The sequence below is a fragment of the Pseudophryne corroboree genome, chromosome 11, assembly GCF_028390025.1.
Source record: "Pseudophryne corroboree isolate aPseCor3 chromosome 11, aPseCor3.hap2, whole genome shotgun sequence".
NCBI classification, from domain to species: Eukaryota; Metazoa; Chordata; class Amphibia; order Anura; family Myobatrachidae; genus Pseudophryne; species Pseudophryne corroboree.
The window spans coordinates 249,387,395-249,404,816 of NC_086454.1; the positions used below are offsets into that span (position 1 = coordinate 249,387,395).

Below are 17,422 nucleotides of genomic sequence, written 5' to 3' on the forward strand. Positions count from 1 at the left end.
GCCAATTTTAAGAGGATGATATGCAAATATTGTAATGCACAAAAACAGTACATGCCATGCTAGATAAAAGCAAGGGGTGACACCCAAACTAAAAACGAGGCTATGCAATTGGTGTTTCTGGTTCTTTCTTATGCTCTCAAAATCAAGTGGTATATTTTTCACGCTACAATTGGATTCGGACTTTGATTCTCCATAACCTTGAGCAACGAATCTCTGAACCTGATAAAAACTTGCAATGTTCTCCCCGTCGGGGAATCGAACCCCGGTCTCCCGCGTGACAGGCGGGGATACTCACCACTATACTAACGAGGACTAACTTGGTGAATCTGCAGGCAAAATTGGAGCTGAAAATACACCCAAAAACATGTCAGGGTGAGGTCTCGAGATGCGTCTGTGTCATTGGCCAAAGAGATTATGTGCTACATGTTATCAAGCTAACATAAAACCCTAAATAAGAAGCAGATAAAAAGATTTATTTTTGTCTCAGCTGAAACAAAGACTACAATACAACTTTGCAAAAAAGATAGTTATTTCAATTAAAAACCTTTTTCTGTTATCCTCTACTGGTCGGTCATGGCCAGGAAGCTTACATGATATCGGTCTATCTATCTCACTTACTATACAGTTACTCCCTTTGAAAGTAGGGGATGCAAGTCCATTTTAGCCTGCAATCCATAGGAAAAGACACTTCTCTCTCAGTCTATACTCTGTAGGCATACAATAGTTTCAGCTTTGCTTCATTGATGTGATGTCATAATCAGGTTTAGCTCACAAGAGACTTGTCCACTACATAGCTGTCTCCTGTGTTACAGCGTGAGCCAATTTTAAGAGGATGATATGCAAATATTGTAATGCACAAAAACAGTACATGCCATGCTAGATAAAAGCAAGGGGTGACACCCAAACTAAAAACGAGGCTATGCAATTGGTGTTTCTGGTTCTTTCTTAAGGGGGGTACTCACGGAGCGATATTCTAAGCAATCTGACTAGATTGCTTAGAATATCGGCAGGATCGCTCCGTGTGTAGCCCCTTCGGCGATAGCGATGCGCGGCCCCGCACATCGCTATCGCCGCTGCTAGATTGGCCTGCATGCAGGCCAATCTAGCGGGTCGCTCACTTCACCCGCTGGGTGAAGTGAGCGGCCCCCCCGTCTCCCCCCGCACGCTCAGCACAGATCGCGCTGTGCTGAGCGGCAGGAGAGATGTGTGCTGAGCGGTTCGCTCAGCACGCATCTCTCCTTGATCGGCCCGTGAGTACTGGGCTTTATGCTCTCAAAATCAAGTGGTATATTTTTCACGCTACAATTGGATTCGGACTTTGATTCTCCATAACCTTGAGCAACGAATCTCTGAACCTGATAAAAACTTGCAATGTTCTCCCCGTCGGGGAATCGAACCCCGGTCTCCCGCGTGACAGGCGGGGATACTCACCACTATACTAACGAGGACTAACTTGGTGAATCTGCAGGCAAAATTGGAGCTGAAAATACACCCAAAAACATGTCAGGGTGAGGTCTCGAGCTGCGTCTGTGTCATTGGCCACAGAGATTATGTGCTACATGTTATCAAGCTAACATAAAACCCTAAATAAGAAGCAGATAAAAAGATTTATTTTTGTCTCAGCTGAAACAAAGACTACAATACCACTTTGCAAAAAAGATAGTCATTTCAATTAAAAACCTTTTTCTGTTATCCTCTACTGGTCGGTAATGGCCAGGAAGCTTACATGATATCGGTCTACCTATCTCACTTACTATACAGTTACTCCCTTTGAAAGTAGGGGATGCAAGTCCATTTTAGCCTGCAATTCATAGGAAAAGACACTTCTCTCTCAGTCTATACTCTGTAGGCATACAATAGTATCAGCTTTGCTTCATTGATGTGATGTCATAATCAGGTTTAGCTCACAAGAGACTTGTCCACTACATAGCTGTCTCCTGTGTTACAGCGTGAGCCAATTTTAAGAGGATGATATGCAAATATTGTAATGCACAAAAACAGTACATGCCATGCTAGATAAAAGCAAGGGGTGACACCCAAACTAAAAACGAGGCTATGCAATTGGTGTTTCTGGTTCTTTCTTATGCTCTAAAAATCAAGTGGTATATTTTACACGCTACAATTGGATTCGGACTTTGATTCTCCATAACCTTGAGCAACGAATCTCTGAACCTGATAAAAACTTGCAATGTTCTCCCCGTCGGGGAATCGAACCCCGGTCTCCCGCGTGACAGGCGGGGATACTCACCACTATACTAACGAGGACTAACTTGGTGAATCTGCAGGCAAAATTGGAGCTGAAAATACACCCAAAAACATGTCAGGGTGAGGTCTCGAGATGCGTCTGTGTCATTGGCCACAGAGATTATGTGCTACATGTTATCAAGCTAACATAAAACCCTAAATAAGAAGCAGATAAAAAGATTTATTTTTGTCTCAGCTGAAACAAAGACTACAATACAACTTTGCAAAAAAGATAGTTATTTCAATTAAAAACCTTTTTCTGTTATCCTCTACTGGTCGGTAATGGCCAGGAAGCTTACATGATATCGGTCTATCTATCTCACTTACTATACAGTTACTCCCTTTGAAAGTAGGGGATGCAAGTCCATTTTAGCCTGCAATCCATAGGAAAAGACACTTCTCTCTCAGTCTATACTCTGTAGGCATACAATAGTATCAGCTTTGCTTCATTGATGTGATGTCATAATCAGGTTTAGCTCACAAGAGACTTGTCCACTACATAGCTGTCTCCTGTGTTACAGCGTGAGCCAATTTTAAGAGGATGATATGCAAATATTGTAATGCACAAAAACAGTACATGCCATGCTAGATAAAAGCAAGGGGTGACACCCAAACTAAAAACGAGGCTATGCAATTGGTGTTTCTGGTTCTTTCTTATGCTCTCAAAATCAAGTGGTATATTTTTCACGCTACAATTGGATTCGGACTTTGATTCTCCATAACCTTGAGCAACGAATCTCTGAACCTGATAAAAACTTGCAATGTTCTCCCCGTCGGGGAATCGAACCCCGGTCTCCCGCGTGACAGGCGGGGATACTCACCACTATACTAACGAGGACTAACTTGGTGAATCTGCAGGCAAAATTGGAGCTGAAAATACACCCAAAAACATGTCAGGGTGAGGTCTCGAGATGCGTCTGTGTCATTGGCCACAGAGATTATGTGCTACATGTTATCAAGCTAACATAAAACCCTAAATAAGAAGCAGATAAAAAGATTTATTTTTGTCTCAGCTGAAACAAAGACTACAATACCACTTTGCAAAAAAGATAGTCATTTCAATTAAAAACCTTTTTCTGTTATCCTCTACTGGTCGGTAATGGCCAGGAAGCTTACATGATATCGGTCTACCTATCTCACTTACTATACAGTTACTCCCTTTGAAAGTAGGGGATGCAAGTCCATTTTAGCCTGCAATTCATAGGAAAAGACACTTCTCTCTCAGTCTATACTCTGTAGGCATACAATAGTTTCAGCTTTGCTACATTGATGTGATGTCATAATCAGGTTTAGCTCACAAGAGACTTGTCCACTACATAGCTGTCTCCTGTGTTACAGCATGAGCCAATTGTAAGAGGATGATATGCAAATATTGTAATGCACAAAAACAGTACATGCCATGCTAGATAAAAGCAAGGGGTGATACCCAAACTAAAAACGAGGCTATGCAATTGGTGTTTCTGGTTCTTTCTTATGCTCTCAAAATCAAGTGGTATATTTTTCACGCTACAATTGGATTCGGACTTTGATTCTCCATAACCTTGAGCAACGAATCTCTGAACCTGATAAAAACTTGCAATGTTCTCCCCGTCGGGGAATCGAACCCCGGTCTCCCGCGTGACAGGCGGGGATACTCACCACTATACTAACGAGGACTAACTTGGTGAATCTGCAGGCAAAATTGGAGCTGAAAATACACCCAAAAACATGTCAGGGTGAGGTCTCGAGATGCGTCTGTGTCATTGGCCACAGAGATAATGTGCTACATGTTATCAAGCTAACATAAAACCCTAAATAAGAAGCAGATAAAAAGATTTATTTTTGTCTCAGCTGAAACAAAGACTACAATACCACTTTGCAAAAAAGATAGTCATTTCAATTAAAAACCTTTTTCTGTTATCCTCTTCTGGTCGGTAATGGCCAGGAAGCTTACATGATATCGGTCTATCTATCTCACTTACTATACAGTTACTCCCTTTGAAAGTAGGGGATGCAAGTCCATTTTAGCCTGCAATCCATAGGAAAAGACACTTCTCTCTCAGTCTATACTCTGTAGGCATACAATAGTTTCAGCTTTGCTTCATTGATGTGATGTCATAATCAGGTTTAGCTCACAAGAGACTTGTCCACTACATAGCTGTCTCCTGTGTTACAGCGTGAGCCAATTTTAAGAGGATGATATGCAAATATTGTAATGCACAAAAACAGTACATGCCATGCTAGATAAAAGCAAGGGGTGACACCCAAACTAAAAACGAGGCTATGCAATTGGTGTTTCTGGTTCTTTCTTATGCTCTCAAAATCAAGTGGTATATTTTTCACGCTACAATTGGATTCGGACTTTGATTCTCCATAACCTTGAGCAACGAATCTCTGAACCTGATAAAAACTTGCAATGTTCTCCCCGTCGGGGAATCGAACCCCGGTCTCCCGCGTGACAGGCGGGGATACTCACCACTATACTAACGAGGACTAACTTGGTGAATCTGCAGGCAAAATTGGAGCTGAAAATACACCCAAAAACATGTCAGGGTGAGGTCTCGAGATGCGTCTGTGTCATTGGCCACAGAGATTATGTGCTACATGTTATCAAGCTAACATAAAACCCTAAATAAGAAGCAGATAAAAAGATTTATTTTTGTCTCAGCTGAAACAAAGACTACAATACCACTTTGCAAAAAAGATAGTCATTTCAATTAAAAACCTTTTTCTGTTATCCTCTACTGGTCGGTAATGGCCAGGAAGCTTACATGATATCGGTCTACCTATCTCACTTACTATACAGTTACTCCCTTTGAAAGTAGGGGATGCAAGTCCATTTTAGCCTGCAATTCATAGGAAAAGACACTTCTCTCTCAGTCTATACTCTGTAGGCATACAATAGTTTCAGCTTTGCTACATTGATGTGATGTCATAATCAGGTTTAGCTCACAAGAGACTTGTCCACTACATAGCTGTCTCCTGTGTTACAGCATGAGCCAATTGTAAGAGGATGATATGCAAATATTGTAATGCACAAAAACAGTACATGCCATGCTAGATAAAAGCAAGGGGTGACACCCAAACTAAAAACGAGGCTATGCAATTGGTGTTTCTGGTTCTTTCTTATGCTCTCAAAATCAAGTGGTATATTTTTCACGCTACAATTGGATTCGGACTTTGATTCTCCATAACCTTGAGCAACGAATCTCTGAACCTGATAAAAACTTGCAATGTTCTCCCCGTCGGGGAATCGAACCCCGGTCTCCCACGTGACAGGCGGGGATACTCACCACTATACTAACGAGGACTAACTTGGTGAATCTGCAGGCAAAATTGGAGCTGAAAATACACCCAAAAACATGTCAGGGTGAGGTCTCGAGATGCGTCTGTGTCATTGGCCACAGAGATTATGTGCTACATGTTATCAAGCTAACATAAAACCCTAAATAAGAAGCAGATAAAAAGATTTATTTTTGTCTCAGCTGAAACAAAGACTACAATACCACTTTGCAAAAAAGATAGTCATTTCAATTAAAAACCTTTTTCTGTTATCCTCTACTGGTCGGTAATGGCCAGGAAGCTTACATGATATCGGTCTATCTATCTCACTTACTATACAGTTACTCCCTTTGAAAGTAGGGGATGCAAGTCCATTTTAGCCTGCAATCCATAGGAAAAGACACTACTCTCTCAGTCTATACTCTGTAGGCATACAATAGTTTCAGCTTTGCTTCATTGATGTGATGTCATAATCAGGTTTAGCTCACAAGAGACTTGTCCACTACATAGCTGTCTCCTGTGTTACAGCGTGAGCCAATTTTAAGAGGATGATATGCAAATATTGTAATGCACAAAAACAGTACATGCCATGCTAGATAAAAGCAAGGGGTGACACCCAAACTAAAAACGAGGCTATGCAATTGGTGTTTCTGGTTCTTTCTTATGCTCTCAAAATCAAGTGGTATATTTTTCACGCTACAATTGGATTCGGACTTTGATTCTCCATAACCTTGAGCAACGAATCTCTGAACCTGATAAAAACTTGCAATGTTCTCCCCGTCGGGGAATCGAACCCCGGTCTCCCGCGTGACAGGCGGGGATACTCACCACTATACTAACGAGGACTAACTTGGTGAATCTGCAGGCAAAATTGGAGCTGAAAATACACCCAAAAACATGTCAGGGTGAGGTCTCGAGATGCGTCTGTGTCATTGGCCACAGAGATTATGTGCTACATGTTATCAAGCTAACATAAAACCCTAAATAAGAAGCAGATAAAAAGATTTATTTTTGTCTCAGCTGAAACAAAGACTACAATACCACTTTGCAAAAAAGATAGTCATTTCAATTAAAAACCTTTTTCTGTTATCCTCTACTGGTCGGTAATGGCCAGGAAGCTTACATGATATCGGTCTACCTATCTCACTTACTATACAGTTACTCCCTTTGAAAGTAGGGGATGCAAGTCCATTTTAGCCTGCAATTCATAGGAAAAGACACTTCTCTCTCAGTCTATACTCTGTAGGCATACAATAGTTTCAGCTTTGCTACATTGATGTGATGTCATAATCAGGTTTAGCTCACAAGAGACTTGTCCACTACATAGCTGTCTCCTGTGTTACAGCATGAGCCAATTGTAAGAGGATGATATGCAAATATTGTAATGCACAAAAACAGTACATGCCATGCTAGATAAAAGCAAGGGGTGATACCCAAACTAAAAACGAGGCTATGCAATTGGTGTTTCTGGTTCTTTCTTATGCTCTCAAAATCAAGTGGTATATTTTTCACGCTACAATTGGATTCGGACTTTGATTCTCCATAACCTTGAGCAACGAATCTCTGAACCTGATAAAAACTTGCAATGTTCTCCCCGTCGGGGAATCGAACCCCGGTCTCCCGCGTGACAGGCGGGGATACTCACCACTATACTAACGAGGACTATCTTGGTGCATCTCCAGGCAAAATTGGAGCTGAAAATACACCCAAAAACATGTCAGGGTGAGGTCTCGAGATGCGTCTGTGTCATTGGCCACAGAGATTATGTGCTACATGTTATCAAGCTAACATAAAACCCTAAATAAGAAGCAGATAAAAAGATTTATTTTTGTCTCAGCTGAAACAAAGACTACAATACCACTTTGCAAAAAAGATAGTCATTTCAATTAAAAACCTTTTTCTGTTATCCTCTACTGGTCGGTAATGGCCAGGAAGCTTACATGATATCGGTCTATCTATCTCACTTACTATACAGTTACTCCCTTTGAAAGTAGGGGATGCAAGTCCATTTTAGCCTGCAATCCATAGGAAAAGACACTTCTCTCTCAGTCTATACTCTGTAGGCATACAATAGTTTCAGCTTTGCTTCATTGATGTGATGTCATAATCAGGTTTAGCTCACAAGAGACTTGTCCACTACATAGCTGTCTCCTGTGTTACAGCGTGAGCCAATTTTAAGAGGATGATATGCAAATATTGTAATGCACAAAAACAGTACATGCCATGCTAGATAAAAGCAAGGGGTGACACCCAAACTAAAAACGAGGCTATGCAATTGGTGTTTCTTTCTTATGCTCTCAAAATCAAGTGGTATATTTTTCACGCTACAATTGGATTCGGACTTTGATTCTCCATAACCTTGAGCAACGAATCTCTGAACCTGATAAAAACTTGCAATGTTCTCCCCGTCGGGGAATCGAACCCCGGTCTCCCGCGTGACAGGCGGGGATACTCACCACTATACTAACGAGGACTAACTTGGTGAATCTGCAGGCAAAATTGGAGCTGAAAATACACCCAAAAACATGTCAGGGTGAGGTCTCGAGATGCGTCTGTGTCATTGGCCACAGAGATTATGTGCTACATGTTATCAAGCTAACATAAAACCCTAAATAAGAAGCAGATAAAAAGATTTATTTTTGTCTCAGCTGAAACAAAGACTACAATACCACTTTGCAAAAAAGATAGTCATTTCAATTAAAAACCTTTTTCTGTTATCCTCTACTGGTCGGTAATGGCCAGGAAGCTTACATGATATCGGTCTACCTATCTCACTTACTATACAGTTACTCCCTTTGAAAGTAGGGGATGCAAGTCCATTTTAGCCTGCAATTCATAGGAAAAGACACTTCTCTCTCAGTCTATACTCTGTAGGCATACAATAGTTTCAGCTTTGCTACATTGATGTGATGTCATAATCAGGTTTAGCTCACAAGAGACTTGTCCACTACATAGCTGTCTCCTGTGTTACAGCATGAGCCAATTGTAAGAGGATGATATGCAAATATTGTAATGCACAAAAACAGTACATGCCATGCTAGATAAAAGCAAGGGGTGATACCCAAACTAAAAACGAGGCTATGCAATTGGTGTTTCTGGTTCTTTCTTATGCTCTCAAAATCAAGTGGTATATTTTTCACGCTACAATTGGATTCGGACTTTGATTCTCCATAACCTTGAGCAACGAATCTCTGAACCTGATAAAAACTTGCAATGTTCTCCCCGTCGGGGAATCGAACCCCGGTCTCCCGCGTGACAGGCGGGGATACTCACCACTATACTAACGAGGACTATCTTGGTGCATCTCCAGGCAAAATTGGAGCTGAAAATACACCCAAAAACATGTCAGGGTGAGGTCTCGAGATGCGTCTGTGTCATTGGCCACAGAGATTATGTGCTACATGTTATCAAGCTAACATAAAACCCTAAATAAGAAGCAGATAAAAAGATTTATTTTTGTCTCAGCTGAAACAAAGACTACAATACCACTTTGCAAAAAAGATAGTCATTTCAATTAAAAACCTTTTTCTGTTATCCTCTACTGGTCGGTAATGGCCAGGAAGCTTACATGATATCGGTCTATCTATCTCACTTACTATACAGTTACTCCCTTTGAAAGTAGGGGATGCAAGTCCATTTTAGCCTGCAATCCATAGGAAAAGACACTTCTCTCTCAGTCTATACTCTGTAGGCATACAATAGTTTCAGCTTTGCTTCATTGATGTGATGTCATAATCAGGTTTAGCTCACAAGAGACTTGTCCACTACATAGCTGTCTCCTGTGTTACAGCGTGAGCCAATTTTAAGAGGATGATATGCAAATATTGTAATGCACAAAAACAGTACATGCCATGCTAGATAAAAGCAAGGGGTGACACCCAAACTAAAAACGAGGCTATGCAATTGGTGTTTCTTTCTTATGCTCTCAAAATCAAGTGGTATATTTTTCACGCTACAATTGGATTCGGACTTTGATTCTCCATAACCTTGAGCAACGAATCTCTGAACCTGATAAAAACTTGCAATGTTCTCCCCGTCGGGGAATCGAACCCCGGTCTCCCGCGTGACAGGCGGGGATACTCACCACTATACTAACGAGGACTATCTTGGTGCATCTTCAGGCAAAATTGGAGCTGAAAATACATCCAAAAACATGTCAGGGTGAGGTCTCGAGATGCGTCTGTGTCATTGGCCACAGAGATTATGTGCTACATGTTATCAAGCTAACATAAAACCCTAAATAAGAAGCAGGTAAAAAGATTTATTTTTGTCTCAGCTGAAACAAAGACTACAATACCACTTTGCAAAAAAGATAGTAATTTCAATTAAAAACCTTTTTCTGTTATCCTCTACTGGTCGGTCGTGGCCAGGAAGCTTACATGATATCGGTCTATCTATCTCACTTACTATACAGTTACTCCCTTTGAAAGTAGGGGATGCAAGTCCATTTTAGCCTGCAATTCATAGGAAAAGACACTTCTCTCTCAGTCTATACTCTGTAGGCATACAATAGTTTCAGCTTTGCTACATTGATGTGATGTCATAATCAGGTTTAGCTCACAAGAGACTTGTCCACTACATAGCTGTCTCCTGTGTTACAGCATGAGCCAATTGTAAGAGGATGATATGCAAATATTGTAATGCACAAAAACAGTACATGCCATGCTAGATAAAAGCAAGGGGTGATACCCAAACTAAAAACGAGGCTATGCAATTGGTGTTTCTGGTTCTTTCTTATGCTCTCAAAATCAAGTGGTATATTTTTCACGCTACAATTGGATTCGGACTTTGATTCTCCATAACCTTGAGCAACGAATCTCTGAACCTGATAAAAACTTGCAATGTTCTCCCCGTCGGGGAATCGAACCCCGGTCTCCCGCGTGACAGGCGGGGATACTCACCACTATACTAACGAGGACTAACTTGGTGAATCTGCAGGCAAAATTGGAGCTGAAAATACACCCAAAAACATGTCAGGGTGAGGTCTCGAGATGCGTCTGTGTCATTGGCCACAGAGATTATGTGCTACATGTTATCAAGCTAACATAAAACCCTAAATAAGAAGCAGATAAAAAGATTTATTTTTGTCTCAGCTGAAACAAAGACTACAATACAACTTTGCAAAAAAGATAGTCATTTCAATTAAAAACCTTTTTCTGTTATCCTCTACAGGTCGGTCATGGCAAGGAAGCTTACATGATATTGGTCTATCTATCTCACTTACTATACAGTTACTCCCTTTGAAAGTAGGGGATGCAAGTCCATTTTAGCCTGCAATCCATAGGAAAAGACACTTCTCTCTCAGTCTATACTCTGTAGGCATACAATAGTTTCAGCTTTGCTTCATTGATGTGATGTCATAATCAGGTTTAGCTCACAAGAGACTTGTCCACTACATAGCTGTCTCCTGTGTTACAGCGTGAGCCAATTTTAAGAGGATGATATGCAAATATTGTAATGCACAAAAACAGTACATGCCATGCTAGATAAAAGCAAGGGGTGACACCCAAACTAAAAACGAGGCTATGCAATTGGTGTTTCTGGTTCTTTCTTATGCTCTCAAAATCAAGTGGTATATTTTTCACGCTACAATTGGATTCGGACTTTGATTCTCCATAACCTTGAGCAACGAATCTCTGAACCTGATAAAAACTTGCAATGTTCTCCCCGTCGGGGAATCGAACCCGGTCTCCCGCGTGACAGGCGGGGATACTCACCACTATACTAACGAGGACTAACTTGGTGAATCTGCAGGCAAAATTGGAGCTGAAAATACACCCAAAAACATGTCAGGGTGAGGTCTCGAGATGCGTCTGTGTCATTGGCCACAGAGATTATGTGCTACATGTTATCAAGCTAACATAAAACCCTAAATAAGAAGCAGATAAAAAGATTTATTTTTGTCTCAGCTGAAACAAAGACTACAATACCACTTTGCAAAAAAGATAGTCATTTCAATTAAAAACCTTTTTCTGTTATCCTCTACTGGTCGGTAATGGCCAGGAAGCTTACATGATATCGGTCTATCTATCTCACTTACTATACAGTTACTCCCTTTGAAAGTAGGGGATGCAAGTCCATTTTAGCCTGCAATCCATAGGAAAAGACACTTCTCTCTCAGTCTATACTCTGTAGGCATACAATAGTTTCAGCTTTGCTTCATTGATGTGATGTCATAATCAGGTTTAGCTCACAAGAGACTTGTCCACTACATAGCTGTCTCCTGTGTTACAGCGTGAGCCAATTTTAAGAGGATCATATGCAAATATTGTAATGCACAAAAACAGTACATGCCATGCTAGATAAAAGCAAGGGGTGACACCCAAACTAAAAACGAGGCTATGCAATTGGTGTTTCTGGTTCTTTCTTATGCTCTCAAAATCAAGTGGTATATTTTTCACGCTACAATTGGATTCGGACTTTGATTCTCCATAACCTTGAGCAACGAATCTCTGAACCTGATAAAAACTTGCAATGTTCTCCCCGTCGGGGAATCGAACCCCGGTCTCCCGCGTGACAGGCGGGGATAATCACCACTATACTAACGAGGACTATCTTGGTGCATCTTCAGGCAAAATTGGAGCTGAAAATACATCCAAAAACATGTCAGGGTGAGGTCTCGAGATGCGTCTGTGTCATTGGCCACAGAGATTATGTGCTACATGTTATCAAGCTAACATAAAACCCTAAATAAGAAGCAGATAAAAAGATTTATTTTTGTCTCAGCTGAAACAAAGACTACAATACCACTTTGCAAAAAAGATAGTAATTTCAATTAAAAACCTTTTTCTGTTATCCTCTACTGGTCGGTCGTGGCCAGGAAGCTTACATGATATCGGTCTATCTATCTCACTTACTATACAGTTACTCCCTTTGAAAGTAGGGGATGCAAGTCCATTTTAGCCTGCAATTCATAGGAAAAGACACTTCTCTCTCAGTCTATACTCTGTAGGCATACAATAGTTTCAGCTTTGCTACATTGATGTGATGTCATAATCAGGTTTAGCTCACAAGAGACTTGTCCACTACATAGCTGTCTCCTGTGTTACAGCATGAGCCAATTGTAAGAGGATGATATGCAAATATTGTAATGCACAAAAACAGTACATGCCATGCTAGATAAAAGCAAGGGGTGATACCCAAACTAAAAACGAGGCTATGCAATTGGTGTTTCTGGTTCTTTCTTATGCTCTCAAAATCAAGTGGTATATTTTTCACGCTACAATTGGATTCGGACTTTGATTCTCCATAACCTTGAGCAACGAATCTCTGAACCTGATAAAAACTTGCAATGTTCTCCCCGTCGGGGAATCGAACCCCGGTCTCCCGCGTGACAGGCGGGGATACTCACCACTATACTAACGAGGACTATCTTGGTGCATCTCCAGGCAAAATTGGAGCTGAAAATACATCCAAAAACATGTCAGGGTGAGGTCTCGAGATGCGTCTGTGTCATTGGCCACAGAGATTATGTGCTACATGTTATCAAGCTAACATAAAACCCTAAATAAGAAGCAGATAAAAAGATTTATTTTTGTCTCAGCTGAAACAAAGACTACAATACCACTTTGCAAAAAAGATAGTAATTTCAATTAAAAACCTTTTTCTGTTATCCTCTACTGGTCGGTCGTGGCCAGGAAGCTTACATGATATCGGTCTATCTATCTCACTTACTATACAGTTACTCCCTTTGAAAGTAGGGGATGCAAGTCCATTTTAGCCTGCAATTCATAGGAAAAGACACTTCTCTCTCAGTCTATACTCTGTAGGCATACAATAGTTTCAGCTTTGCTACATTGATGTGATGTCATAATCAGGTTTAGCTCACAAGAGACTTGTCCACTACATAGCTGTCTCCTGTGTTACAGCATGAGCCAATTGTAAGAGGATGATATGCAAATATTGTAATGCACAAAAACAGTACATGCCATGCTAGATAAAAGCAAGGGGTGATACCCAAACTAAAAACGAGGCTATGCAATTGGTGTTTCTGGTTCTTTCTTATGCTCTCAAAATCAAGTGGTATATTTTTCACGCTACAATTGGATTCGGACTTTGATTCTCCATAACCTTGAGCAACGAATCTCTGAACCTGATAAAAACTTGCAATGTTCTCCCCGTCGGGGAATCGAACCCCGGTCTCCCGCGTGACAGGCGGGGATACTCACCACTATACTAACGAGGACTAACTTGGTGAATCTGCAGGCAAAATTGGAGCTGAAAATACACCCAAAAACATGTCAGGGTGAGGTCTCGAGATGCGTCTGTGTCATTGGCCACAGAGATTATGTGCTACATGTTATCAAGCTAACATAAAACCCTAAATAAGAAGCAGATAAAAAGATTTATTTTTGTCTCAGCTGAAACAAAGACTACAATACAACTTTGCAAAAAAGATAGTCATTTCAATTAAAAACCTTTTTCTGTTATCCTCTACTGGTCGGTCATGGCAAGGAAGCTTACATGATATTGGTCTATCTATCTCACTTACTATACAGTTACTCCCTTTGAAAGTAGGGGATGCAAGTCCATTTTAGCCTGCAATCCATAGGAAAAGACACTTCTCTCTCAGTCTATACTCTGTAGGCATACAATAGTTTCAGCTTTGCTTCATTGATGTGATGTCATAATCAGGTTTAGCTCACAAGAGACTTGTCCACTACATAGCTGTCTCCTGTGTTACAGCGTGAGCCAATTTTAAGAGGATGATATGCAAATATTGTAATGCACAAAAACAGTACATGCCATGCTAGATAAAAGCAAGGGGTGACACCCAAACTAAAAACGAGGCTATGCAATTGGTGTTTCTGGTTCTTTCTTATGCTCTCAAAATCAAGTGGTATATTTTTCACGCTACAATTGGATTCGGACTTTGATTCTCCATAACCTTGAGCAACGAATCTCTGAACCTGATAAAAACTTGCAATGTTCTCCCCGTCGGGGAATCGATCCCGGTCTCCCGCGTGACAGGCGGGGATACTCACCACTATACTAACGAGGACTAACTTGGTGAATCTGCAGGCAAAATTGGAGCTGAAAATACACCCAAAAACATGTCAGGGTGAGGTCTCGAGATGCGTCTGTGTCATTGGCCACAGAGATTATGTGCTACATGTTATCAAGCTAACATAAAACCCTAAATAAGAAGCAGATAAAAAGATTTATTTTTGTCTCAGCTGAAACAAAGACTACAATACCACTTTGCAAAAAAGATAGTCATTTCAATTAAAAACCTTTTTCTGTTATCCTCTACTGGTCGGTAATGGCCAGGAAGCTTACATGATATCGGTCTATCTATCTCACTTACTATACAGTTACTCCCTTTGAAAGTAGGGGATGCAAGTCCATTTTAGCCTGCAATCCATAGGAAAAGACACTTCTCTCTCAGTCTATACTCTGTAGGCATACAATAGTTTCAGCTTTGCTTCATTGATGTGATGTCATAATCAGGTTTAGCTCACAAGAGACTTGTCCACTACATAGCTGTCTCCTGTGTTACAGCGTGAGCCAATTTTAAGAGGATGATATGCAAATATTGTAATGCACAAAAACAGTACATGCCATGCTAGATAAAAGCAAGGGGTGACACCCAAACTAAAAACGAGGCTATGCAATTGGTGTTTCTGGTTCTTTCTTATGCTCTCAAAATCAAGTGGTATATTTTTCACGCTACAATTGGATTCGGACTTTGATTCTCCATAACCTTGAGCAACGAATCTCTGAACCTGATAAAAACTTGCAATGTTCTCCCCGTCGGGGAATCGAACCCAGGTCTCCCGCGTGACAGGCGGGGATACTCACCACTATACTAACGAGGACTATCTTGGTGCATCTTCAGGCAAAATTGGAGCTGAAAATACATCCAAAAACATGTCAGGGTGAGGTCTCGAGATGCGTCTGTGTCATTGGCCACAGAGATTATGTGCTACATGTTATCAAGCTAACATAAAACCCTAAATAAGAAGCAGATAAAAAGATTTATTTTTGTCTCAGCTGAAACAAAGACTACAATACCACTTTGCAAAAAAGATAGTAATTTCAATTAAAAACCTTTTTCTGTTATCCTCTACTGGTCGGTCGTGGCCAGGAAGCTTACATGATATCGGTCTATCTATCTCACTTACTATACAGTTACTCCCTTTGAAAGTAGGGGATGCAAGTCCATTTTAGCCTGCAATTCATAGGAAAAGACACTTCTCTCTCAGTCTATACTCTGTAGGCATACAATAGTTTCAGCTTTGCTACATTGATGTGATGTCATAATCAGGTTTAGCTCACAAGAGACTTGTCCACTACATAGCTGTCTCCTGTGTTACAGCATGAGCCAATTGTAAGAGGATGATATGCAAATATTGTAATGCACAAAAACAGTACATGCCATGCTAGATAAAAGCAAGGGGTGATACCCAAACTAAAAACGAGGCTATGCAATTGGTGTTTCTGGTTCTTTCTTATGCTCTCAAAATCAAGTGGTATATTTTTCACGCTACAATTGGATTCGGACTTTGATTCTCCATAACCTTGAGCAACGAATCTCTGAACCTGATAAAAACTTGCAATGTTCTCCCCGTCGGGGAATCGAACCCCGGTCTCCCGCGTGACAGGCGGGGATACTCACCACTATACTAACGAGGACTAACTTGGTGAATCTGCAGGCAAAATTGGAGCTGAAAATACACCCAAAAACATGTCAGGGTGAGGTCTCGAGATGCGTCTGTGTCATTGGCCACAGAGATTATGTGCTACATGTTATCAAGCTAACATAAAACCCTTAATAAGAAGCAGATAAAAAGATTTATTTTTGTCTCAGCTGAAACAAAGACTACAATACAACTTTGCAAAAAAGATAGTCATTTCAATTAAAAACCTTTTTCTGTTATCCTCTACTGGTCGGTCATGGCCAGGAAGCTTACATGATATTGGTCTATCTATCTCACTTACTATACAGTTACTCCCTTTGAAAGTAGGGGATGCAAGTCCATTTTAGCCTGCAATCCAAAGGAAAAGACACTTCTCTCTCAGTCTATACTCTGTAGGCATACAATAGTTTCAGCTTTGCTTCATTGATGTGATGTCATAATCAGGTTTAGCTCACAAGAGACTTGTCCACTACATAGCTGTCTCCTGTGTTACAGCGTGAGCCAATTTTAAGAGGATGATATGCAAATATTGTAATGCACAAAAACAGTACATGCCATGCTAGATAAAAGCAAGGGGTGACACCCAAACTAAAAACGAGGCTATGCAATTGGTGTTTCTGGTTCTTTCTTATGCTCTCAAAATCAAGTGGTATATTTTTCACGCTACAATTGGATTCGGACTTTGATTCTCCATAACCTTGAGCAACGAATCTCTGAACCTGATAAAAACTTGCAATGTTCTCCCCGTCGGGGAATCGAACCCGGTCTCCCGCGTGACAGGCGGGGATACTCACCACTATACTAACGAGGACTAACTTGGTGAATCTGCAGGCAAAATTGGAGCTGAAAATACACCCAAAAACATGTCAGGGTGAGGTCTCGAGATGCGTCTGTGTCATTGGCCACAGAGATTATGTGCTACATGTTATCAAGCTAACATAAAACCCTAAATAAGAAGCAGATAAAAAGATTTATTTTTGTCTCAGCTGAAACAAAGACTACAATACCACTTTGCAAAAAAGATAGTCATTTCAATTAAAAACCTTTTTCTGTTATCCTCTACTGGTCGGTAATGGCCAGGAAGCTTACATGATATCGGTCTATCTATCTCACTTACTATACAGTTACTCCCTTTGAAAGTAGGGGATGCAAGTCCATTTTAGCCTGCAATCCATAGGAAAAGACACTTCTCTCTCAGTCTATACTCTGTAGGCATACAATAGTTTCAGCTTTGCTTCATTGATGTGATGTCATAATCAGGTTTAGCTCACAAGAGA

At 40.7% G+C, this 17,422-nt stretch overlaps 18 non-coding genes across 18 annotated transcripts; all 18 read right to left on the reverse strand.

Annotated features, from left to right (window-relative positions):
* Window positions 1–240: 240 nt before the first annotated feature.
* On the reverse strand, window positions 241–312 carry TRNAD-GUC (transfer RNA aspartic acid (anticodon GUC)). The gene has a single exon. It is a non-coding gene; the product is annotated as a tRNA-Asp (tRNA).
* A 1,064-nt stretch (window positions 313–1,376) lies between these two features.
* Window positions 1,377–1,448, reverse strand: TRNAD-GUC (transfer RNA aspartic acid (anticodon GUC)). The gene has a single exon. It is a non-coding gene; the product is annotated as a tRNA-Asp (tRNA).
* Window positions 1,449–2,193: 745 nt separating this feature from the next.
* TRNAD-GUC (transfer RNA aspartic acid (anticodon GUC)) lies at window positions 2,194–2,265 on the reverse strand. The gene has a single exon. It is a non-coding gene; the product is annotated as a tRNA-Asp (tRNA).
* A 745-nt stretch (window positions 2,266–3,010) lies between these two features.
* On the reverse strand, window positions 3,011–3,082 carry TRNAD-GUC (transfer RNA aspartic acid (anticodon GUC)). The gene has a single exon. It is a non-coding gene; the product is annotated as a tRNA-Asp (tRNA).
* A 745-nt stretch (window positions 3,083–3,827) lies between these two features.
* On the reverse strand, window positions 3,828–3,899 carry TRNAD-GUC (transfer RNA aspartic acid (anticodon GUC)). The gene has a single exon. It is a non-coding gene; the product is annotated as a tRNA-Asp (tRNA).
* Window positions 3,900–4,644: 745 nt separating this feature from the next.
* Window positions 4,645–4,716, reverse strand: TRNAD-GUC (transfer RNA aspartic acid (anticodon GUC)). Its single transcript has one exon. It is a non-coding gene; the product is annotated as a tRNA-Asp (tRNA).
* A 745-nt stretch (window positions 4,717–5,461) lies between these two features.
* Window positions 5,462–5,533, reverse strand: TRNAD-GUC (transfer RNA aspartic acid (anticodon GUC)). Its single transcript has one exon. It is a non-coding gene; the product is annotated as a tRNA-Asp (tRNA).
* Window positions 5,534–6,278: 745 nt separating this feature from the next.
* On the reverse strand, window positions 6,279–6,350 carry TRNAD-GUC (transfer RNA aspartic acid (anticodon GUC)). The gene has a single exon. It is a non-coding gene; the product is annotated as a tRNA-Asp (tRNA).
* Window positions 6,351–7,095: 745 nt separating this feature from the next.
* Window positions 7,096–7,167, reverse strand: TRNAD-GUC (transfer RNA aspartic acid (anticodon GUC)). Its single transcript has one exon. It is a non-coding gene; the product is annotated as a tRNA-Asp (tRNA).
* Window positions 7,168–7,906: 739 nt separating this feature from the next.
* On the reverse strand, window positions 7,907–7,978 carry TRNAD-GUC (transfer RNA aspartic acid (anticodon GUC)). The gene has a single exon. It is a non-coding gene; the product is annotated as a tRNA-Asp (tRNA).
* A 745-nt stretch (window positions 7,979–8,723) lies between these two features.
* TRNAD-GUC (transfer RNA aspartic acid (anticodon GUC)) lies at window positions 8,724–8,795 on the reverse strand. Its single transcript has one exon. It is a non-coding gene; the product is annotated as a tRNA-Asp (tRNA).
* A 739-nt stretch (window positions 8,796–9,534) lies between these two features.
* TRNAD-GUC (transfer RNA aspartic acid (anticodon GUC)) lies at window positions 9,535–9,606 on the reverse strand. Its single transcript has one exon. It is a non-coding gene; the product is annotated as a tRNA-Asp (tRNA).
* Window positions 9,607–10,351: 745 nt separating this feature from the next.
* On the reverse strand, window positions 10,352–10,423 carry TRNAD-GUC (transfer RNA aspartic acid (anticodon GUC)). Its single transcript has one exon. It is a non-coding gene; the product is annotated as a tRNA-Asp (tRNA).
* Window positions 10,424–11,984: 1,561 nt separating this feature from the next.
* TRNAD-GUC (transfer RNA aspartic acid (anticodon GUC)) lies at window positions 11,985–12,056 on the reverse strand. The gene has a single exon. It is a non-coding gene; the product is annotated as a tRNA-Asp (tRNA).
* A 745-nt stretch (window positions 12,057–12,801) lies between these two features.
* Window positions 12,802–12,873, reverse strand: TRNAD-GUC (transfer RNA aspartic acid (anticodon GUC)). Its single transcript has one exon. It is a non-coding gene; the product is annotated as a tRNA-Asp (tRNA).
* Window positions 12,874–13,618: 745 nt separating this feature from the next.
* TRNAD-GUC (transfer RNA aspartic acid (anticodon GUC)) lies at window positions 13,619–13,690 on the reverse strand. Its single transcript has one exon. It is a non-coding gene; the product is annotated as a tRNA-Asp (tRNA).
* A 1,561-nt stretch (window positions 13,691–15,251) lies between these two features.
* Window positions 15,252–15,323, reverse strand: TRNAD-GUC (transfer RNA aspartic acid (anticodon GUC)). Its single transcript has one exon. It is a non-coding gene; the product is annotated as a tRNA-Asp (tRNA).
* A 745-nt stretch (window positions 15,324–16,068) lies between these two features.
* TRNAD-GUC (transfer RNA aspartic acid (anticodon GUC)) lies at window positions 16,069–16,140 on the reverse strand. The gene has a single exon. It is a non-coding gene; the product is annotated as a tRNA-Asp (tRNA).
* Between the last annotated feature and the right edge of the window lie 1,282 nt (window positions 16,141–17,422).